The sequence below is a fragment of the Camelus dromedarius genome, chromosome X (genome assembly GCF_036321535.1).
Source record: "Camelus dromedarius isolate mCamDro1 chromosome X, mCamDro1.pat, whole genome shotgun sequence".
In the NCBI taxonomy this organism is placed as follows: Eukaryota; Metazoa; Chordata; class Mammalia; order Artiodactyla; family Camelidae; genus Camelus; species Camelus dromedarius.
This window is the reverse complement of record NC_087472.1, coordinates 82591013-82615430: the sequence shown is the minus strand read 5'-3', so window position 1 is coordinate 82615430 and position 24418 is coordinate 82591013. Positions and strand designations below refer to the sequence as shown.

The 24418-nt window shown below is 40.2% G+C and overlaps 1 long non-coding RNA gene across 1 annotated transcript in view; it reads left to right on the top strand.

The window, feature by feature from the left end:
• Window positions 1-24418, top strand: part of LOC135320277 (uncharacterized) — a 108699-nt gene that overhangs the window by 19402 nt on the left and 64879 nt on the right. The window contains exon 2 of the long non-coding RNA XR_010379525.1: window positions 6451-6566. This is a non-coding gene — a long non-coding RNA (uncharacterized LOC135320277). The remainder of the gene's footprint in view (window positions 1-6450; window positions 6567-24418) is intronic.

Sequence of the window (24418 nt, the reverse complement as noted above, 5' to 3'; positions counted from 1 at the left end):
ATAAAAACTAATGTCCCATTCCATTCCGTGTGAGCGTTATGCTAGATGCTACAGATGTTGCCTCCCTGGGGCCCGAGTTCACCTGTAGCTGTGCTAGGCAGGTGACCACTTTCAACCTCAGGGTCTGCCGCTCTCAGCTTCTCAATTTGAGAACCTGGAGGGGCAACTGGGAATTGTAAGAGGGGAGTGGTTACCAACTGGGGATGGGAGTTGGCGGAGAGATGCCCCAGCCTCCTGTCTCCAGTGGGACAGTTTCTAGGGGATGGTCCCCCTCCTCCCAACTCAGAGCATCCCCAGTGGGATTTAGTCCCCGTGCCCACGGTGATAATCAGCTCATAAATGTATCATTTATTGGTTTCCCTCTCTGTCTCACTTTTCCCATTCTTTCACTGGTGATTCCAGGGGTTTATCTCTCAAACGACCCGCACCCAAAGTCCTTGTCTCAGTGTCTCTTGGTTTGCTTTTTAGGGGAGCATAAACAAAGACAGGAGGGCTGTGAATGCTGTGGGAGGGGTTCACGGGAGCACAGAGGAGGGGCCCTAAATCCAGACAGGGTGGGCCATGAGAGTTTCACCAATCAGAAGACGCTGAACCAAGGCTTTGATGAGAAGCCGACTTGGTCAGGCAAAGAGGGAGAAGGGTTCCAGGTGGAAGGATCAGTAATTGGAAAAGGATGTGTGTGAGAAACCGTGGAGAAGGGCAAAGAGTTCAGAACGACCAGACTGTAAGGTACGCACGCGTGAGAGCTGCCGCATGAGCAGCAGGATGCTCTTTGCAGCCAGGGCTGGGATGAGCTCCGAGCCTGCGGGGTCCCTTTAAGCCCTCTTCCATTTGCCATCAAGTCCTTTCTCAATTTCAAAATCCGTTCACCGTGAGCAACGCCCCCCCACCTCATCGAGCCTTCTTCCCCAACTGGCTCCCGCTGGAAAAAAAGAGACACAGCTGATACTAAAATGACAACTTTTTAGCAAAAGTTTAGAAATCTTTCACAAACATAAGAACAAAACCACATTTCTACCCTAACTACCGTTTCTTTTCACCCTACTGTTTCGAGGGAAAGAATGCGGCTAAAGCAGCCATCAGTGCATCATCGCTTCTTCCCGCAGTAAACATTTATGGGGCAGTGACTGGGAGCCAGGTGGGTGCAGAACCAGCACGAGGAAACAGCAGGTGCTGTTTTCACAGGGGAGGTCTGGGTGCCCACTTGTAAGGGGACCTTTGCATGAAGATGAGCCGTTGCATTGATAACCAAATAGAAGTCACCAGCTGAACAGAGGGGAAGTTTCTCCTTCCTTTTCTCCTTTCCTCCCTCCCTCCCCCTCTCTCCCTCCCTTCTTTCCTTTTCCTTCCTCCCTTTAAAGAAAGGTAGTTTCATTCTCTTCTAAGTACCCACAAGGGCAGAGCTAATCTTGTTCTTTTGTTTGTATTTATTTTTCTAAACAGATAATACACACACCTTTGTTCTCAAAAGAGAAGCAAAGGTAACCTGGGAACAATCTTTCTCCTTCCTCTGTCTCCTTCTCTGTCACCAGATCCCCTCCCCAAAGGGTTCTTGGGACTGGTTTCTTATGTAACTTCCCAAAATACACTGTGCACTTACCAACATATCGGATTGTATATATATATAGGCCCCATGTAAATAGCATTCTACACGCCACCTAAACCTTACATTTTTACCTAAAAATAATTCCTGGAGATGTTTCTGCATCAGCGTCTCTGGAGTGGTCTCATGTGGGAGCCATACCATCATGCACTTGGCTAGCCTGCCCCTCGATGAGTGTTTAGGTTGCACACAGACTGTTACAAACAATGCTGCAGTGTATGTTGTTGTCTCTGGATCATCTTGCACACGTGTGAGCATATCCGTAGGATGAAAAGGCGGAGTTGCTGCGTCAAAGGGATGAGCACCTTTAATTTTCATAGATATTGCGAACTTGCCCTCCTTAGAGGTTATGCCTATTTAGATGCCGGTGAGGAATACATGAATAAGCCAGTTTCTCCACACCCTTCTAAACATAGCATATTTGTTTTCTATGGCTGCATAGCCTTAATTCAGTAGCTTAAAACCCCACCCATTTATCAGCTCACAGTTCTGTAGGTCAGAAGTCTGGCACAACATAGCTGGGTTCTCTGCTCAGGATCTCACAAGGTTAAAATTAAGGTGTTTGCTGGGTTGAGTTCTTGTCTGGAGGCTCTGGTGAAATATCTGCTTCCAAGCTTGTTTCTGTTGTTGGCGGAATTCACTTCCTCATGGTTGTAGGACTGAGATCTGCCTCTCCTTGCTGGCTGTCAGCTGGGGGCCACTCTCAGCTCCTAAAGACTGCCGGAATTCTGTGCCACATGGCCCCCTCCATCTTCAAAGGAACAAATCCTTGTGCTTTGAATCTCTGCCTTCCCTGTCCTAACCTCTAGGTCTAGATTTAAAGGCTCATGTGATTAGGTCAGGCCCATCCAGGTCATCCTAAGGTCATCTGACTTGGGAACTTAATCACATCTGCAAAATCCCCCCACAGCAACACCTAAATTAGTGTATGAATGAAGAACTGGGAGAAGGTGCTGGTATACCATGGGGTGGGAGTTTAGGAGCCTACCTTAGAATTCTGCTGCCACACACTGAATTATCAAACTTTTTGATCATTGTTAATGTAAGAGATGAAAATGGAATTTATTGGATATCTCTCTTTCTATGCCTAGGAATCTTCATATATTTAATATTTGTATTTCTTTGGGGTTTTTTGCTGAATAATATCTGCTTATATCCTTTGCCCCATTTTCTACTGGGTTCCTGGTCTTTTTCTTTACTTTTTTTTTTAATTAGAAGAGCTCTTTATATGTTAAGGATCTTTCCTATCTTAATGACTTTGTTTGTCTTATTTATTTTACCTGGAACCCCACCCTCCTTCTTGCTGCCTTCTGAAATACCATTCATTCTTTACAGCCCAGGTCAAAGACATGTTGCCCAGAGGGCCATGCCTGACCATACCAATGCTTACTTATCAACACCTCTTGACTCTTTTCCTATGCAGTTCTATGCTTTGTTGGTTACTCTTGGCTCCCTAGTTGGGATGTTGAGCATCTTTATTGCAGGGATCCAAAGAGATTCAGGTATAAGACTGAGCATGTGATCTACACAAAACTAGCAACTGTGAACTGATAAATGGATGCCTTGAACTGGAAGTTAAAATTGCAGGCTTTGTCTTCACATTTCCTATGTTCATTACAAACACACATCAGCATACACCCTTAACAGCCTTGTCTTTGTGGCATCCACCCATTTGTATAATTATTAAATGATATTAGAGTGTATTAATGAGTAATCTCTCATGTAGTCACTCTTTTTTGTTAGTTTGTTTCTCTTTAGCATGGTTTAATTAGTGAAATTTGCCTCCAAATCTGTAACATTTTTGATATTATTTGATTTGAAATTAATTTAAGATTTTATTAGAGAATATGTGTTGATTTTTTAAAGAGTCAAGTGGAACTGAAAGACTCATAATAAATCAGGGCAATCACCCTGCCCCAGCCATCCTTATCTCCTTCACTTTTCTTCCAAAGCAGGTATTTTTAGCCCTTTTCTCTCTTTCTCCTGATATATGTCTCCATATTTCTCATTAGTGCACTTAAACCACTATGTTTTATTTTTTAAGTTTAGATGTTATCTCTGACTTCCTATCATGGTGATGAAGACTGGACCTTTTTACACACCCTGATCCCATTTTTCCCCTCCTGCTCCCCACAACAGGGCTACTTTACCATTTTTGGTTAGAACAAGTCACTGTTCATATTATTATGACCATGCAAAAACTCATTGCTGGGTTAGATTGTGCTCCATAGCCATACTTCCTTTCTGACCCAACAGCTCTATAAACGTGGATGTATCAGTTAGGATGCACTAAGCTGCAAGGAACAGAAAACCCATCTCACCAACAATGGCTTAAACCATAAGGCTCTTTCTTACTTTCTTAGATTGTGTAAAGTAGAAGGGCCAAGTGTTGGTTCAGAGGCTTGGCAGTGTCATCAAAACCCAGTCCCTTCCTTCCTTCCACCCTGCCATGCTGTGTCCTGGTTTTCATATTCAGTTTTGCTCCTGATAGTCACAAGATGGTTGACATAGCTCCAAGAGTCACACTGCATCATTCAGGAAGAAAAAGAAAATTCTCTTCCCATGCTGCTCTCTTTTATTTCGATTGGAGGGGGAGATAATTCCTTTCCCAAAGATCCAAGTGGACTTCCCTTTATAGCTCATGGGCCAGAACCAGGTCACATGAGCTCCCAGCTGCAAGGGAGGCTGGGAAAGCAAGTATCTGGCATTTTCACTTGCTACAATGAGAAGAGACGTGGGGAATGAGCAGCCAACCAATGGCATAAGCCTGTTAGGTTGTTTTTTTTCCACAAGTGGCCAAAGATTCAACTTTAAATGGCTTAAACAATAATGGGGTTTGTCATCTCTTAAAAGAAGAAGTCCAGAGCTAGGGAATTTCAGGGTTAATTTAGTGATTCAACAGTATGAGCAGAGATCCAAGCTTTTTCCATCTTTCTGCCGTGTTATCCTCAATTATTGGCTTTAGTCCTCTGGCTTGTCTCCTTATGGTCACAGCAGGGCTGCAGCAGCTGCAAGGATCACAGAGCATCAGGTGGACTGAAGAGAGAATGTCTTGTCTTCTTGTCCTTTTCTTTTTTTTTTTTTTCTTGTCCTTTTATTAAGTGTGAAAACTTTCTTGGAAACTTCATAGCAGACTTCTTTTCAGGCCTCATTGACCAGTATTGTGTCACTTGTTTATTTGTAAACCAGTCACCATCAAAGGGAATGAATTACCATAATTGACTTTAACTAATCAGGATTCTCTCTCAGGGGGACAAAGAGGAGTCCTAACACTCCTGGAGTAGATGAAACTGACCTATACTTAAACAAAATCAGAGTTCCATTAGCAAAGAAGGGAGGATGGCTATTGGGGAAGCAGCAAATAATGTCTGCACACCTTCACTTTTTCCTGGAGTTTATAATTGCCTTGATTTTTTTATTCACCTATTTTTTTTTAATTCCATAAATATTTATTGAGGCTCTACCAAATTCTACGCACTATTCTAGGTATTGGGTATTCCTCTTAAACAAGAAAAACTTAGTACTTGACTTTATGGACTTTAGGACAAGATCATACAGGTTGGGAACATTGATTGGTGGATAGTTTTCTAAGCCATCATTAGTAATTGTCTCCTGTAATTCATGTGGGTCTACATGTACTTGTTTGAGGAACTCAGCCTGCTCAACAATTATTTATTCTTCTTTGAAATTCAAACATTTCTTGACTTGTCTCTGAATAATTAATTTGAATTCTTAGGAGGTTTTACAGTTTCAATGGTCAATCACTTTTCAGATCCCTCAAACTGGATAATCAACAAAACAATCTCACTTCCCTACAAGCAAAAGGACCAATACTTTTGTTTTCCTGTGATGAATGCCTTTAGGAACATTCAAGCATTCCTGATAATGTTTCTTTTAACTACTGTTCTCATTGAGAAATAATAGAAGGATGAGGCCACGTTACGATACAGAAGGAAGAGGGATTTTTAAAAGATTTCATGCGTCTTTCAGACTGTCCTATTCAGGGCTCTTTTTTCCCCTATTGAATTCAAATAATCAATAGATGCTCTCAAGATTTGCCTCTACTGTCGTTAGCAATCGTCTCCTACAAGTTTGTTTCTAGGAGCTACAAAATTTCAGAAGTTTTTCTTTCTTCTAAACTCTGCCACCACTTTGTAAGTTTTGCGCCTCCAAAGTCAGGATTTATATTTTTGAGGGGACACGCCAGCAGTCTTAGCAGCATGACTTTATGACTCATAAAAATAAAAATATGTAATCAAGTAGTTAACTACCACAATAGACTGTAAAGTTCAGGAGCTTTCACATTAACTATAGTGTTTTCATAAAATATTTTAGGAATGAAAGGGAAGCCTTCTTATGTTTGAATTTAGATAAATCTTTCTAAGAGATAAATTTTCACTCAATACCCTTGGCTAATTCTTCTGAAGCTTTAGAACCAAACTTTTCCACAATTGTTCCCCTTTTTGTTAGTGTTGATAAAGAACACAGGTTTTACACTTGTGAAAATTGATGTTTGGTACAATCTGAAATCATGGCTGCCTTAGGTGATGGGGTGATTCATTTAAAAGACAATTGTTTATTTGACAATAAAATGACTCTTCCATTTTAATAGAATAATTTCATGCAAATTTTCTTCACAGACATAGTAGAAGCTGCAGACCCGGCAGGGTTCTGAGGGTTCTTTGGTTGTGCTGGTGAAGTCAGACTTCACACTGTAAAAAAATTTGTCACTTTCCCACTGTGTACAAATGGCATGAGGTCTACTTTGTAAAACGACATGTTCTTCTCATGCTTCTTGCACTCGTTTGGACACCAAAACTAAAAATTGCATTTAAATGTTTCCTCAGACTCTTCAGACAGCCTGGAACTGTTGACAAAGTTAGTCCAACTGATTCAGACACAGCCCACCGGGGACAGCCGAGGAGGCTCCCAGCGCGCCCAGCGCCCAGGCCTTCAGTTGCTCGTGAGTTGCCCAGTTCTTCCTAGCCTCCAGCTGGGCTGTGCTCCTCCAGCTCGTGTTGCTGCGTCTTCCCTCTCAGGTCCAGGCCTGCTCTTACCCTTTGGTCTCCTCCAATGATCTCAGCTGCCTCAGGCCAGGCGCTCACTGGGCTTATCTTGCTTGGCTTTGCCCCCAGCTCTTCCTGTTCTAGCTGCTCAGGGAGGTGTTCCCTGGTTTACCCTGGCCCACCCTGGCCCCTCGTCCTCAGGCATTCATCCAGAATGTGCTGCACATACAATCCGCCCTCAACAGACTGTGGGTCACTGTGAGCCCAACTTTGTGAATAATTGTGAGGCGGTGTTTTTGTTTTTGTTTTCAGCCGTACCATCTCAAAAAGTGCTTAATGATTTGGTTCATTTAGATATAATCCATCAAGATCCTGGAATCTAGGGGGAAATGATGATTTGCAATGACATGCAGATAGACTATGTCAAATCAAGGCTGCCCCAGGATAGCCAGAGCTTATGATCAACATCTGGAAAGCATCTGCATGAATGATGTGGCCGCAACAGATACCAGAGAATTGGAAATTTTAAGAACTATCCTGAGGGTTTCTGGGTCCTAAGAACAGGAAAGCAAAGTCCTTGCAAATTATATAGCAAACTGATATAGCAAACTTTTTTTTTAAACAAAAACAAAACCCTCTTTATTACAAACTAAAACATAGGCGCAAAACAAACGTATGACTTAACGAATTATTTTAAGTCGAACATCCTTTTAACTACCGCGTCAAGAAATAGAGCTTTGCCAGGTACCTTAGAAACCACTTCGTGTTTCCCATCCAAATCACAGCCCCCTCCCGTGCCCAGAAGTAACCATGATCCTGCTAATCACACACGCACACAAATAGTTTTATCACCCAATTTTGCATCCCTACATAAGTTTTGCTTGCCTTTTAATTTGCAATTCTCTATTTATTTATATTTAATGAGGCACTGGGGATTGAATCCAGAACCTCATGCATGCTAAGCATGCGCTCTACCACTGAACTATACTTACCCACTAGCTTACCTTTTGAAAACTTTTCTTTAAATGTCTTCTAAGTCATTTTTAACCTATTTCCCCCCTTCCATCCCTTTCTTTTCCTTACAATTTTTCTGCTGAAGGTTCCTGAACCATTTTGTCCTGTAGGGTTTCCAATAGTCTGGACGTTGTCCATTCACATTCATGGCCTGGTTCCGCCATGTTCCTCTGCCTTCCATCAGAGGAGAGCTGGTCTACGAAAAGGAGAAATGGCAGTTGTGACCACCTCATCAGCTCATCCGTGGTCTTTCCCCCAGACAGCCTGTGGAGGGGCTGGTGCATATTTAGCTCTCCATAGCTGAGGTGGCACCTGCTTCTTCGATCTGGTCCACTGGGCTCCAAGCAAGCCTGGCTGCCCTCATGGAACTCCCTCCTGGTGCCCCCCACTCCATCCCAGAGCCAGGGGACCTTGCACATAGCCACAGTCCCCTGGCTTCATTCATAGCTCTGGCTGGCTTCCATGAGGCTGTAGCGGGGAGCACCCAGGCCTCTCTACAAAAGATGCTGTAGAGCCTGACTGGGTTGGGGCCTGTCTTCCCACAAAACAGCTTTGCAGTAGGTCAGGCTATCTCTGCCTGCGGTAATGCCTCTGGCGAGCTGCTTCAAAAGTGAGCTTGTATGTGGGCAGGGGCAAAATAGGAGTATGGGATTAAGAGGTACAAAGTACCATTATATAATAAATAAGCAACAAGGATATATTGTACAACACAAGGAAATATAGCCATCATTTTGTAATAACTTTATTTAAAAAAAGTTTTTTTGGTGGGGGAGGTAATTAGGTTTGTTTATTTATTTATTTACTTAATGGAGGTACTGGGGATTGAACCCAGGACCTTGTGCATGCTAGGCACACACTCTACAACTGAGCTATACCCTCCCCCCTTATAATAACTTTAAATGGAGTATAATCTATAAAAATATCGAATCACACGCATGCACACAAAAAGTGAGCCTGTATCCCATGAAACACAACAGATTGCCTAGAGGTATTTTTTTGTCACAGTCTTTTACAGCCCTGTCCCGGGTAGGCTTACAGCTTGAGCTGGGCTGCCCCAGGCAGCAAAGGGCGGTCCTAACCTAAAATATTGGCAATAGCCCTGGGCCCTGGGCAAGAAGACCTTGCCCTGGTCTCCATGCTTTGGAGGATGCCAGCTGCCACGGGAACACGCAGAAGATGCCTGAGAGAGACTGCGTGGACATCTCCACCTTGGGATCCAGTGGTCATTGCCTGCAGAGCCCTGAGCTGTGCCCTTCTTGGGACAGCCACTGGCATGACTAACAACTGTTCAGGCCCTAGGGAAATATTTCTGCACAGCGATCACACTGTGTTTTCAAAACAAAAGGCACTGTTTATGGATGCCATGGAGGTTTGTGGGCTGTGCCTCCTCTGATCTTGGAGATGGCCAGGGCTTCAGAGGGCAGGGAAGATGTGAGCTGCAGAAAGTTTCAGTGAAAGAAAAGACGAATTAACTTGTCAAGCCCTTCCTTCCAGAGAGAGCATGCATGCAAGCGATTGACACATAACTAAGTATAATTTCCCATGTGCTGTGTGTCCATCCATATTCTCGTTTCCCTTAGCGTTCCAAATTGTGGAGGCTAGGAACACCCTGAGACATCAAAAAATTCGTATTACTCCTGAATCTGTAATATGCATGATATCTGTGCACACACTCACTCATAATGTGCAGGAGGCATGATGCTAGCTGGCTCTGCAGTGCAGCCTGGCTGGACATGGAACACTAATCATGCAAAACGTTATACGTTTATGAAGACGTTTAACAAGATTTCATTAAAATTTCATATTAATAAAAATTTCAGCAGGATTTAAATCACTTTAAATTCTATGTATATATTTTAAGTAGATTTGTGCTATGAGGGTCAGCGGCTGGCGTCTTACAAATGTGGTGGCTGGACCAGCCCTCATCCTGGCCCCACATTGTCAGGCAGCTGAGAATAACGTTGCAGCAGCCCTGGCTGACTGCAAACTGCTTTCTTTAAAGCTCAATGCCTGAGCCATTCTCCTTGGAGAATGCCACTGTTTCCTCCCTTTTTCCTTTTATCTCTAATATTTCAATTTTGAACACAGATTACTCGATTAATTATAGTCCTAAAAACCTTCAACTGTTTCGTGGTAGCCCAGAGTAGTAAAATGTCAGGATTTCTCCTCTTATAACTTTGCTGCTGCTTCCAAATGCTCTACTTTTCTAAGTTCAACTTTTCCAAATGACTTTTATCATCTGAAAAAAAATTATAAACGAAAAAAAATCCAACAAACTTCTGTTGTTGAGCGGGAGGTAACTCTTCTTGATCAGGAATCTGGTTCGTTTAAACCCCAATACATTTTCAGACAATCGATTCAGTCATTCAGTGACTATTGGCTGAGCGCCTACTACATGGCGGGCACCATTCTGAAAGCTGGGGGTAGAGCAGCAAATCTTTTTTCTTTGGGAAAAAAAAAAGCCACAGGAAGATGCCAAATGGATGATGGTTGGGGATGAGGAAAGGCAGGCACAGGACGGAGACTTAACTCTGAATCGATTTGGGATTAGTTTATTTTGTCCTCCACCTAAGTCCTCCTACCTATGAAATGATTTCAATCTTCTATACACAAGCTTATGCAACAAGCACTATTTTATTTTATTTTTTTCATTAATGATTTTTATTCCAGAAGCTTACTCAGGTTTTACATGTTTTACTTAAGCCAGAATTTTTAAATAAAATTTATTGTAAAAAAAAAAAAACTTACCCTAGAAGCAATAGAAATCTTGATTACTTTTATAACTTTTTAAACATTATAATTTAATTTTATTTTCTTCCAGTTTTATTGAGATATGATTGACATACAGCACTGGATAAGTTTAAGGTGTACAGCATAATGATTTGACTTACATATAACACGAAAGGATTACCACGATAAGTTTAGTGAACAGCCATCATCTAATACAGATACAAAAGAAAACAATGCTTTTCCTTATGATGAGAAGTCTTAGGATTTACTTTCTTAACAACTTTCATGTATAAATACAGCAGTGCCAATTATATTAATCATGTTGTATTACATCCCTAGTACTTACTTATCTTATAACTGGAAATTTGTACCTTTTGACCACCTTCATCCAATCCCCCTCTCCCCATAAACTACAAATCTGATCATTTTTCCTATGAGTTTGTTTAGCTTTAAAGTCTACTTGACCTACAACACTATGTTAGTTCCTGGCACATAACATACTGATTTGATATTTGTACACATTACAAAATGATCACCATGGTAAGTCTACTTACCATCTGTCACCATTCAGAGATATTACATAATGGGGACAGGGTGTAGCTCAGTGGTAGAGTATGTGCTTAGTATGTATGAGGTCCTGGGTTTAATTCCCAGTATCTCCATTAAAAAAAAAGATATTACATAGTTATTGACTATATTCTCCACAGTGTACATTTCATACACATGACTCATTTATTAACAAATTCTATTTTAAATGGATAGTTAATTTTTCCAATGAAATGGAATAATTTTTATAGGTTAAACATATTCATTTACATATTTCTTAATTCTCTAGGTTAGAGCCATTGCACACTAACCCCTTTGGAAAGATAAGATGGGGACACCAACTGCCACCCATTGGATTCACAAGATAGCTGGGACCAGAATTTGGGGAGACAGAATTGAGTCACTGACAATCTAAGGGGTTGCTAAGTGATCTGGGACAATTCCTCTAACCTTTTGAGGAGATTTTGCTCAATTGTCTTTAATGTTCTGCCTTATCTCAAACCCCTCATTGTCCTCCGGTTTCCTCCGGTTAAACCTGCGGTCGGCAAACCCGAGGTCGGGTTCTGTCCCAGGTCGCTATTTTTGGCCCCTTCAACAAACTACTCTTCTCAACTACTCTGCTTCTCTTTTGTGACATCACATAAATCCTAGGAGTTGTTCCCCTCCCAGTCACTGGAGGGCTGTGCTATCTGTGGGGTAATAATGTTCTGAGAATCTTTCGGCCCCAAATTTTATCTAACGGGTAGGCACGGATGACATACACATTTCTATCCTTGACTTAGAGGTTCAGCTTTAAGGATCCAACTGCCCACTGGCCATTTCACTCTCCCCTCTACGTTTATTTTTTTACCCTGTGTTCTCTTAGCTGATGGCACTTCCTCCATTTAAGTAACCTAGGGAGCTCTAAAATGAAATAATTTTTGAGATGGGTTTTTCTGACATACAAATTCTTCAGTTTAAAAATCATTTTGAGTAGGAAGGTAGAGCTCAGTGGTAGAGAGGGTGTTCAGCATGCACGATGTCCTGGGTTCAATCCCCAGTACCTCTGCCAAAAGAAAGAAAGAAAGAAACCCAATTCCCACCTGTCACCCTCAAAAAAGACAAAGCAAAAAATCCATTGTGAAAAGGCTCGACGAGAATGCATAATAACCCGAATCAGCCTCTTTCATGGAGTCATGGGGCAGGGAGAAGTCCAGCAGCTGCTCCCCAGCTGAGAAATCCTCTGTGGATTTTGCATTAGTCGAAGATTTCAGTTTCTTTTCTTTTTTTTTTTTTTTTTAACATTTTTTATTGATTTGTAATCATTTTACAATGTTGTGTCAAATTCCAGTGTAGAGCACAATTTTTCAGTTATACATGAACATACATATATTCATTGTCACATTTTTTTTTGCTGTGAGCTACCACAAGATCTTGTATATATTTCCCTGTACTCTACAGTATAATCTTGTTTATCTATTATACAATTTTGAAATCCCAGTCTATCCCTTCCCACCCCCCATCCCCTTGGCAACCACAAGTTTGTATTCTATGTCTATGAGTCTATTTCTGTTTTGTATTTATGCTTTGTTTGTGTGTTTTTGTTTTTGTTTTTGTTTAGATTCCACATATGAGTGATCTCATATGGTATTTTTCTCTCTTTCTGGCTTACTTCACTTAGAATGACATTCTCCAGGAGCATCCATGTTGCTGCAAATGGCATTATTTTATTCTTTTTTATGGCTGAGTAGTATTCCATTGTATAAATATACCACTTCTTCTTTATCCAGTCATCTGTTGATGGACATTTAGGCTGTTTCCATGTCTTGGCTATTGTAAATAGTGCTGCTATGAACATTGGGGTGCAGGTGTCATTTTGAAGTAGCGTTCCTGAAGATTTCAGTTTCTTGCTCAAAGGAATAGCCGAGAGGGTTCTCTAATCCACCCCCACCCCACCTGCCATGTAGGGGTGGGGACCCCAGTGTGATGGGCACACCCTTGATGAAACCTAGAACTTGCCAGCTGCTGAGAAAAAGGCAGGCAGGGTCGGGGCACTTAGCCAGAAGGGCAAAGTTCAGTCCAGGCCTCCTACCCCTTCCTGACCAGCTGCGAAGCCCCAAGCTTGGCATTTGAAACTTGCGTATTTTGTAAATTGACCCCAAATTGAAGAGAGAAGGTCACTTCCATTGGAGGGGGTGGAAATGGCGTCGCTGGGGTTAGGGACCACAGAAGGAGCAGCCCCCACTCTGTCCCTACCTGGTGGAGGGAAGGAAACAGGGAAGACCTCAGTGAGGGCCTCTCCTGTTACCTCTCTTCTAGCTTTGGGTGCAGTGTGGCCAAACTCACACTAGCTGAAGCCTGGTTGACATTCAACTTTAGTTGTGATGGAACTTCCTGCAAAAGCATGGTTGTTTCCTCATGTTTGTAGAGCTGGAGGAAAGCCTGGCAAAATTCCTCTTGCCAAGGGTCTGATTACTTCCTTCTTGAGTTCATTTGGATCTGATCCCACCCCCAGTACCATCCTTAGATCTGGGCTATATAAGCGGTTCCCCCAGTGGTTCTGAGTATCCATTTTCTTCCTTCTCTTAGAATCTCGATTTATGGTTCTGGAGGAACTCATGGCATTAAAGTGATTTTCCCAACATGGCAGCTTAGGAACAGCGGCCAAATATTGAATGACATTTAAAAACATATAAATCATATAAACAATATTTTAAAACATACAACAATGTAAGAAAATTTTATATTACTCTTAATTTGTGAAATGTGATACCAGATTTTTATACTATTTTGCTGTTATAAAATATTTAATAAGAACTAAAGTTTCAAGAATTAAAATATCTTTATTTAAATAATTCAGAGAAAAAGTTGATACCTGTTGATTATATTTACCATTTAATTAAGATGTTTTTATTATGGTAAAATACATATAACATAAAATTTACCACCTTAACTATTTTTAAGTGTACAGTTCAGCAGTATTAAATATATTTATATTGTTTTGCAATCATCATCTCTGTCCCTCTCCAGAACTCTTTTCATCTTGCAAAACTGAAACTCTGTACCCATTAAATACTAACTCCCCAGACCCTCCACCCACAGCCCTTGGCAACCACTGCCATTTAATTTTAATACACAATTTGGAATATTTGATAAGAAAAGTATTTTTTAAATATATGAAAATGTTTAAATATTTTGATTTTTACTACCCACTTTAATTTAAAATTTTGATATAAATATATTAAAAATGTATACAATTTTAATGCAATAAATCTTGTGAGATAATAGAATATATATATATATATTGGTCTCTGTCCCTGGTTTCTGGCACAAAGCTCCCCAAACCGTTGTAATTTTCTAAGCGATAAGAACACTAGTAGCATCTTTCGTTCCGGTATTTGATCTTTCGCCCCTGTTCCTGACACAGAGCTCTTAAGTCCCTTGGAATTTCCTGGGTGATAGCAGTGTCTTTTGTTCTAATGAGGTGACTCTTGGTGGGGTCCTGCATGGGGGCCGATCACTAGGAAGACCCAGCCATGATTAGAAGCTTGGAATTTTTTGCCTCATCCTCCATTCTCCAAAGATGGGAGAGGGGTTGAAAATGGAGTTAATGATGAACCATGCCTCCACAAAAATCCCAAAAGTACCAGGTTTGGAGAGCTTCTGGGTTGGTGTGGAGATCTGGGGAGAGTGACGCATCCTGAGAAGGCTGGAAGCTCCACCCCCTTCCCACATACTTTGTCCCTTGCATCTCCTCCATCTGCCTGTTCATCTGTATCTTTGATCATATCCTTTATTTTTTTATTTTTTTTAAATTTTTTGTGGGGGGAGGTAGTTAGGTTTATTTACTTATTTTTAGAGGAGGTACATAGGGATTGAACTCGGGACCTTGTGTATGCTAAGCATGTGCTTTACCACTTGAGCCACACCGTCCCCCATCATATCCTTTTATAATCAATTGGTAAACAGTATGTAAACTGTTTCTCTGAGTTCTGTGAATTGCTCTAGTAAATTACTCAAACCTGAGGAAGGGGTCATGGGAACCTCTGATTTATAGCCAGCTGGTCAGAAGTACAGGTGATAACCTGGGCTTGTGGTTGGCATCTGAAGTGGTAGGGAGGGGCAGTCTTCTGGGACTGAGCCCTGAATCTGTGGGATCTGATGCTGTCTCGAGGTAGATAGTATCAGAATTGAGCTGAATTGTAGGACTTCCAGCTGGAGTCACAGAGAATTGCTTGGTGGGGAAACCCCCACACATCTGGTATCAGAAGTGTTGTGTGTTTGATAATAGAGTAAGTCAAAGGGATATATAGGAGGGAGACTAAATTTTTTTTAACATCTTATGTTAAAATCCTTTAGATAATTACTATCAGTTTTTAATTATAGTAGCATAATTTGTGACTTTGTAAACAAAAGGCAATAAAATGAAATTTCTGCAACATATATATGCTAATATGTGAATTAGGTATGTTTTTATTTTATTACTCATCCAAACTCACAAAATACATGCACAGACATAACTGATTTCTGTTGTCTTTGATATTTTACTGACTTCAGTCATATTAAAAAAATCATAGCTCCACATACATATTTATCAATTGTGTCATTGTGAGGGTATATTTGTCAAGATAGGAGAATAGAACATATTTTATTGAACAGTTTGGTGTTTAATGTAGTCTTTAGATATATTGTATAGGGGCCTTCTTTTGTACTCTTGTCCTGGATTGTATGCTTGTGGCCAGAGTTAGCAAACAAAAATGCAAAAGCCAAGTTAAATCTGAATTTCAAATAAACAATGAATACATTGTTTAAGATAAGCGCATTCCATGAAATATTTGAAATATACTAAAAAACTATGCACTGTTTATCTGAAATTTAAAATTCCTGGGTAGCTGTTGTCTACTTTATCTGGCAACCCTACCCAAATTCCTCAAATGTAAGGAGGAGACTAGCCAACAACCCACTCTAATCTTCTGTGAGTTTTTACTGTAATTCAACCTTGCATAACCCGCTATGGTTTGAAAAAACAAAACAAAACAGAAAAAGTGCCTTAAACTTACACGTATGATTTAACAAATATTTCTAAAGTGAACACCCATGTCACCAACACCCAGATCAAGAAATAGGACGTCACTCCTACTTTCCAAGTCCCCAGGTAACCCCATCCTTCCTGATCACTATCTTCTTCTGTCCTCAAGAAATATTCCCTCTCCTGACTTTTACAGTAATAATTTCTATGCTTTTCCTTATATAAAAAATTTTTTTCATTTAACTATAGTCGATTTACAATGTTGTGTTCGTTCCTTATATTTTGACCTCTCATGTGTGCATTTTAAAACAATGTGGTTTAGCTTTACCTTTGCTTGAATTTATAGAAATCAATTATACTGTGTATATTTTTGAGGGGGAGGTAAACACTCTGTTGCTTACTCCCACTGCTGTATAGTATTCCATGGTATGAATATTACATAACTGATTTATTCTTTCTGCTATTGGTGAACACTCGGGGTGTTTCTAGCTTGGAGCAATTATAAACAATGCTACCAAGACTATTTTTGCACACGTATCCTTGTGCACGTACACAAGGGTTTCACTAGGGACACTCTAGGTTTTAAATTCCCCAAATATGGAGAGGAAACAAACATCCAAATAGGATTCACTGTACATCTTGGAAGTCTGTGCTTAAGAGACACATGAATGAAAACAAAAATGAAGACTCTTACCTAATTCAATGAGCCAACTATTGTTCAAGTTTAAGCCAGAAAGTGGTGGCATTTTTGTGTACATGTGAGAATATACAGTCTCATCCACTCTTGCTTCTTTTACCTAAATTTAGATATCATAGGCATTTAGTTTGTGGATTTCTGACGTTCCCAGTCCAAAGGAAAAAGGGACCACAGAGTAGCCATCCTCATTTTTCTTGATCATTCTTTTATCTTGCCAGTTTTGTGGTTGTTCCATCAGCTCAGCTCAGTCCTATAATTATGGTGTCTGTGTGCAGGAAACAGGATTTGGAAAAGAAATAGAAACAGTTCCTCCTGACCCAGATCAATTTTTTCCAAGTGAAATATCTGTAATTAGGCCAGTCATGATATTTTCTTGGAGAAAGAATTGAGTGAATTTACTTTTTTTTTTTAAACAGAGGTACTGGGGTTTGAACCCAGGACCTCCTGCATGCTAAGCACGTGATCTACCACTGAGCTGTGAATTTAAGAAAACAATTTTAAAGCCAAACATGCATATGTGTTTGGGGAGGGGCAGGGCAGCTGAAATGCAATGTAAGAGTTCAAGATTTATCCACCTCCTTTCTGCAAAAAAGGGAGTTTTAGTAACACCAACCCTGTCCTTTGAAGAGAGGGAACTCATCTTCATGAGTAAAGGAATATAAAGTTTTAGAAAGAAACATGAGTGATCAAAAAAAAATATTTTTGTGGGGAAAAGCCTTTTAAAACAAGTTCTCAAACCCAGCATCCACAAACTGGTAGCTCTGATCAATATAAAATTTTAAATGTCTGTGCAAACAAAAATACCATAACTAAAGACAAAAACTAAGTACAGACCAAAAAACAAATCTTTGAAATACCCACGGCAGACTATATAGGCTGATTTCCTGAATATACAAAGAACTCTTACTAATCAATGAGAACAAAGACCAGTAACCCAACAGAAAATGGGCAAAGGTCAGGAACAGATAATTTACAGAAAGAGAAATACAGGGAGCTAACAGGCATGTGATAAGATGCTCAATGTAATTCCCAATTAAAGAAACACAAATTAAAACAATATTAGCCTATCTAATCAAAGATTTAAAAGTCAGATAGAACCAGGACATGGTGAAAATAGAAATTCTCATTCTTCTCTTGATCTGTGTGCAAACTGGCAACTCCTTCAGGATACAATTTAACAAGACCTAGCAATTTGGCAAGATTTAGTACAGTTTCAAGATAGGCAAACTCTTTGACTCAGCAATTCTACTTCAAGGAATGTATTCTACAAATACAATGAAACAAGTGGGTAAAGATAAATGTGAAAGAGCTTTCGTTGTCATGGCTTGTACTGTCGGAGGAGCGACACTGGATAAGTCATTTGCAGGACATCTTTACCGTGGTGCAATTATGGGTCTTGCTGTGAAAAGATCTCGGGGTGGGGGGCAGTCACTAATGATGTTCCCCAATGCTCTGCCTCTCCTTCTCCCTCCCCACACAGGGTAGGATTGCACTTTCCCACCCTCTTTGAAGATAGGTGTGGCCACAAGCCCAATGATAGCTGAGCAAAAACAACCTACATTCCCTTCTGGGGGAACACTTTAAGAGCTGGTGTGTGACATCCCCTTCTCCCTGCCCTGCTGATCGTGGACACACATGTTGAGACGGGGCTTGGGTCTCCGAGTGACTGTGATGAGTGTGAATTTCTTCTCTGCCCGGCTTAGACACGTAGTAGGAGCAGGACGTAAACCTTTATACCACTGAGATTGTGACTCCTTTTCATTACCTCAGCATATTCTAGCCTATCATGATTAATACAATCTCCAAGGTAATTTTTTTTAAGTGGGGGGGGGGACCCTAAGTGCCAAAGAGTGATCTCATTTATATGTATGTGTGTTTAGATGCTTAAGACATTTCTGGAAGGAGATAATAGGGCTTCCAACAAAAGGGATGAAAGGAGGCAGAGATGAGGAAGGCAGTTTCTGCTTTTCACGTTGTAATCTGTACTGTTGGGTTGGGAAAAAGAAAAAAGAATAACACGGTAAGTTGAAATTTAAAACTAGCTAATGTTTCCATAAAAAGATTCCTACAGGACTGTTCATGGCTGCCTTATTCATAGGAGCCCCAGACTGGTGCTAGCCCAGATGTCCAGGGAGGGGGGGGGCAAACAATTGCTGCATAGTCATAGGATGGAATACTCTCCGGCGGGGAGGATGAATGAACGACACTGAATGTAATAATACAGGTATTCATACAGATAAGGCCTTGAGCAAAAGAAGTGGCACACTAAAGAATATGTACAGTTGATTCCGTTTATGTATAGAAACTGGCAAAACGAACTTACCGTGTTAGACGGCAGGAGAGCGGTTATCTAACGGGGTGCATGAGTTTTGCCTGGGGATGGGCGACATGGAGACGTTTCTGGGGTAAGGGCTGCACGGCTGGGCTTAGTTTGTGGAAATTCATGGGGAGCTGTATCTTCTCATAGGTGCACTTTTCCATATCCAGGCTGTACTTCAATAAAAAGTGCAAAAACACATCTAGTTGATACAAAGAATAAACAAATAGGAAGGAAGCAGCGGGGGCGGGGCGGTGCTGGCAGCGCTGGGCAGAGCTGGGACCTGCGGTCCTTGCTGGCGGTGCCCCGTTGCAGAGGCTCCCAGTGGCCTGCAGGTCTGGGCACGTTCGGGCACCGAAGCCCCGGGAGGCCGGGCCCCTGATGTAAGCCTCCCCCCCTCCACCCCCGAGATAACCCCGAGCGAGCTGCACCCCGCTCGCTCCCATGCATGACCTCGACGCCAGCCGCTTAGCATGGCATTAAAAAAATCCTGCATGGACATCCGCTGGAGCCTCGGTGGTGACCAGGGCTTTCCAGCGGGGACAGCGCGTCCTTGGCAACCCGAGCAGGAGCCTCGTTTCTATTGCAGGAGAGATGCAGCAATACAAGCTCGAACAGGAGCTGCTGGCCTCTTGGCAGAGAAGCTTTCTGCAGGAGACTTCGGTTTGTTTTCAACATCAAAAAGATGATCAAACCGAAACCATTTTACTGAACAAGGAATCGAATGAAAAACAATCTTACTGTTTAAGCCATTCCTATAGAATGTAATTCAGGGGTCCCACCAGTTTAAAACTACTTTCATAATAATACTAAGCATTGTTTGCATTTGTCGCCGTCACCGTCACTCTCTCCCCAGTGTAGTAGCGTTTTCCAAGGGCGATACGTTTGCTAACACAAAAGACTGAAGGAAGAAGCACTTGGAGAATGCAGCTGTCTTTTTTTAAACAATCGCTGAGAGATTTGCAAAAATGTAAAATAATACTGTTCTTCCGGCTAATTTTTTGTTTGTTTTGGAAAATAGAGCTATTTTTCATAAAAGAATATGATTTACGTTAATGTGTAATGGGTTTCTTATTTTAAATTAATCCATGAGTGCATATTTTAACATTTTCTGTTTTGATTTCTAATATAGTAAATATTGATAGATGTAACCCACACAAACGACAGCTCTTTGGGGTTCTCAGTAATTTTAAGAGTGTAAAGTGGTCCTGAGACCAAAATTTAATTTTTAAAATTTTTAAATTGGTTTACAATGTTGTGTTACTTTCTGCTGTGCAGCATAGTGATTCAGTTATACATATATATTCGTTTTCATATTCTATTTCATTACAGGCTATTACAAGGTATTGAATATAGTTCCCTGTGCTATACAGTAGGACCTTGTTGTTTATCTATTTTATACATAGTAGTTTGTATCTGCTAAAGCGAAACTCCTAACTTAACCCTCCCCACCCTTTCCCCTTTGGTAACCACAAGTTTGTTTTCTATGTGAGTCTGTTTCTATTTTGTAAATAAGTACATTTGTGCTGAGACCAAAACATTTTGTGAACCTCTGCTAGCTCTATAGTGTTTTCAAAAACGACTTTTTCTTTTGGAGAAAATTGAGATTTACAGAAAAGTTGTGAAGCTGGTACAGAGTTCCCATGCACCCCTCACCAAGCTTCCCCTAATGTTAGCATTTTGCATAATGTACATGGTACGTTCGTCAGAATGCAGGAACCAATGTTGGTACATTATTATTAACCAAACTACAGACTTTGTTTGGATTTCCCCAGTCTTTCCACTGACGTCATTTTTTTGTCCCAGGATCCAATCTGAGATAGTACATTTAGTGCATGTAGTTTTTTCTAATTTTTCAATTAGAAAATAGCATTAGAACACTTTGATATAATAAAAAAAGACCCCAATTTATAATCATTTGAATTTATCAACTCCAAAGATTAACAATAAGATGTTAAACTGATATGATCATCAAAATTAAAATTCAGTGAAATTTAAATAAAATAAATTTAAGCCATTGCTAAAAACAATTGTCTTTTTTGTAATAGTCTTTTTAGACTTAAAATTTATACATTATGGTGAATGCATAACGTTCACCCAGCTCTGTAGTGATGTGATATGAAAAGCTCATAGATCATAAGTGCAGAGCTGGATAAATATCACAAACAACCTCCAGAACAAGGAACAGAATGTGATGTTTGCCCCAGAAGCCCTCCTCATGCCGTATTTCAGACACTTCCTCCCAAAGGTAACCACCATCCTGATTTCTAATAGCGTAGAAGAGTTTTGCCTGGTTTTGTACTTCATGTAAATAGAATCATACAACGTATGCTCTTTTGGGTTAGGCTTTTTTTTTTTTTTTTGCTCAACAATCTGTGAGAGTCATTCATTTGTCGCGTGAACTTGCAGTTCATTCTCGTTGCTATAGAGCCAACTTTTTCTGTACAGGGCCAGAGAGTAAAGGTTTGAAATTTCTGGATCATATGGTCTCTTGCAACTACTCAACTCTGCTGATGCAGGTGAAAGCAGCCTTAAACAGAATGTGGACAAATGAGCATGGCTGTGTCCCAATAAAACTTTATTTACAAAAACAGGAAGCAGGCTGGATTTCGTCTGTAGGTTATAGATGGCAGACCCTGACGTACAGTATCCCATTGCGTGACTATCCACAATTTATGGCTCCATGCTATTCCTGAGGCATGTTCTAGGAGTTTTCAGTTTGGGGCTGTTAGGAATGGTGCTGCTCTGAACATTCTAGTACATGAATTTCTCTTGGGTGTACACCCAGGAGTAGAATAGATACTACCAAATGGTTTTCCAATTTGACTATACCAATTTACACTCCCAGCAACAGTGTATGAGAGTTCAATTATTCTACATCCTTATCAACACTTGGGATTGTCTTTTGAGCCATTCTGGTAGGTGTGAAGTGGTATCACATGGTTTGCATTTATAATTCCCTGGTAATTAATGAAGTTGAGCAACTTTACACGGACTTTTGTGAAGTGTGTGTTCAAGTCTTTCATCTTTTCCTGCCAATGTGTGCCTGCTATTTCGATTACTTTTTCATATGAACATTTTCATGTTTTTACAGGGTCCACATATGTCACTAAGATTTTGCTTAATTGTCACCCATATTGCTGTATGTCATGTTGTTTTCATTATTCACTGTTATCAATAGCCTGAATGCTTTTGTTCAATATAGGTTGGGGGTGTGTGTGTGTGTATGGGGAAGTTCTTTGTGAGTTATACTCCCTAGAATAAAATTACTGTGCCAAAGAGTATGAATACTTTTATAGTTCTTGTTATATGTAATTGTATATTTTATATTATGTTTTCATTGTTTAAAAAATATTCTTTTACAGAGTTATATTAGTTCACTCTTTTGATTAAAGGGTATAGAAATTGAACTCAAAACCGTTAAAACCTCAGAGGGAGTTTCTTGGGGCGGGAGGGGAGTTGTTATCTAATGGGTACAGAATTTCAGTTTGGGATGATGGAAAAGTTCTGGAGAAGGATAGTGGTGATGTTGCATAACAATGTGTGCCTACTTAATGCCACTGAATTGTACTCTTAAAAAGGGTTAAAATGGTAAATTTTATGTTCTATATATTTTATCACAATTTTTTTATGAAGGGGAGAGTTTTTTTGGCTCTTGCAACTGGACTTGCCTCAGGCATGGCTGGATCCAGGGGTCCAAGCAATATCATTAGGACTCTGGTCCTCTCACTCCTATGTCTTCATTCTTTTCTTTGTGTAGATTTCAGTCTCAGGTAGACTCTCTCCACAAGGCAGTTGAGATGGTCACCAGCCTCATGAGATTTACGTCCTCCTTAACTCTCAGAATCCTGGAGAATCTACCATGACTTTCTCCCCCAGTGTCCTTATCAGTCTTTGAAAAGGGCTTTTGATTGTCCTGTGTGGACCACATGCCCATTCTAGGACAATCACTATCTCCAGGAGAATGAGTTACTCTGGCCACCTGGATCACCTCCTCATCACAGAACCAGGGCATTGACAGTTCCACCAAAGTCGTGCGGAGTGGGAGACAGGAAGTTCCCCAGAGAAAGACATGACCTCTGTTACCAGAAGGGAGTAGAAATGAGGCAGGGCAAAAAGAACAGATGTCAACTACATATGTTCTGGATTTCCTGTGTAACCCAAGCACTTCCAAAGAGAGCATTTAAATGTGTCAAAACATTCCTATGTGACTGGCATTTTGTTTTCTTTATTTCTAAAAATTTTGATGCCTTGTGGTTTGACCATTTGGTGGACGGTACTTCTGCCTTTCTGTGAATACCAAACCTAATAAGTTGAATAAACTTGTTAATGTGTGCTGAATGAAAGAAAGAATGAGTCTTTGTGGTCCAATAAAAGATCATAGTTTTTCATGTGTTTATTTGAGAATGGTATGATCTATGTACATTTTGGAAAAGACTATATGAACTTGTCCCATTTTTAGTTTCTCCACATGGCTGTTAAACTCTGGCATATAGCACAGAAATTCTGGAATGTAGTGAGCCCCCCTCCCCCAAATATTTGTTGAATGAGTTATTCAATCATATAGTATTTCCCAGTATATTCAACATCCCGAATGGAATGTTGAGGGTTCCAATTAAAATAATACTTTTTAAAAAATTTCTTCTTGCCTTTCTGTCTATTTTCTTTTCCAGGCTTGTTGCAATGGTTTCTGTAACACACACATTCAGTATTTTTCAATTTTCATAATTTAATGTACATTTGGCCATTATGTAACGACCTCATTCATTGTACTGCCTTTTGCTATTGCATCTGCTTTATCTGCTACCAAAACAGTAATCCCAGCTTTTCTTCTGTGGAATAGAAGGAATATCCTCTTACACTGCCGTTCCGTTGATTTTTTGCTTTGTGTGTCTCTTCTAAGCAACAAATTGTTAGATTTTGTTCTTTTAACAGTCAATGAGCTGCCTGTTTTTTTTTTTTAAATAGGAGAGTTCAGCCTATTTACACTTAATACTTTAATTGGTGAAATTTTACCATATCCGATTTCCTTTTAAATTGATTTAAATTTTCATTTGTTCTCTCCCTTTCAATTTATGGACTTTATGGGGGGTACTTTCACTTTTTCGTTTCCTTTTGAATTCTATTGGAAGGTAACCTTCACCAATCGGTTTTTTCTAACGTTTTTGATTTATCAGCCTTTTACACAACTGTTTAGTTCTAGTATTTACTTCTATTATTGACCCGGGATACTCTGAATTCTCCTATAGGAATGTTAAAAGCCTAGTTTTAAAAATTTTATTCTCTGTTCTCTGCCCTCCCACCTTCAAGCATCTATGGTAGTGAGATATTCTTATTAAAATTCAAACTGTACCATTATTTCTCAAAATATTTACAGATTTATTTTTTCTCTTCAAAGCTGTCTTTTGGTGAGGTTAGAATGTACTAATCTCTCATTGCATCTTGCTGTGTGCAGACCTCTGTTGTCTCTAAATTTTATTTTGGGGTTAAACCAGAT